Source organism: Etheostoma spectabile, chromosome 8 (assembly GCF_008692095.1).
Source record: "Etheostoma spectabile isolate EspeVRDwgs_2016 chromosome 8, UIUC_Espe_1.0, whole genome shotgun sequence".
Taxonomy (NCBI): Eukaryota; Metazoa; Chordata; class Actinopteri; order Perciformes; family Percidae; genus Etheostoma; species Etheostoma spectabile.
Window position 1 is genome coordinate 25,323,229 of NC_045740.1, and position 499 is coordinate 25,323,727.

A 499-nucleotide genomic window follows, 5' to 3' on the forward strand; every position below is an offset into this window, starting at 1 on the left:
CAACGGCTTAAAGGAGAATTCCCATCGATTTACACATGTAGCTCTGTTTAAAAAAGAATTGTAGTGCTGTCAGTAGCAAGAAAAATGAAAACAATTGGTGCTGTCTACACTGAGTTATCCTCTTGTTAGTTAGATTTTGCACCCAACAGGCTTAAACAGGCTTAAACAGGGCACAGTTTAAACTTGTTTTAAGCCTCTAAAAATGCTCAAAATGTAATCAGAAGTGCCTAGCCATGTGCAGTGATTCCTTCCAAGTGACACAGTGAATCTGACTGCAGTAGATGTGACAGAAAGGCATACAAGTTGTGATAATCAATTAGTGTGGACTTCACCGGAAAACAAGAAATAAACAGAGGTATGTGCACTGGCTGAATTAAAACAACTTTTATGCCTTTCTGTCACATCTCCTGCAGTCAGATTCGCTGTGTTCACTTGGAAGGAATCAGTAAACATGGCTAGGCACTGGTAATGACATTTTGAACATGTTTAGAGGCTAAAA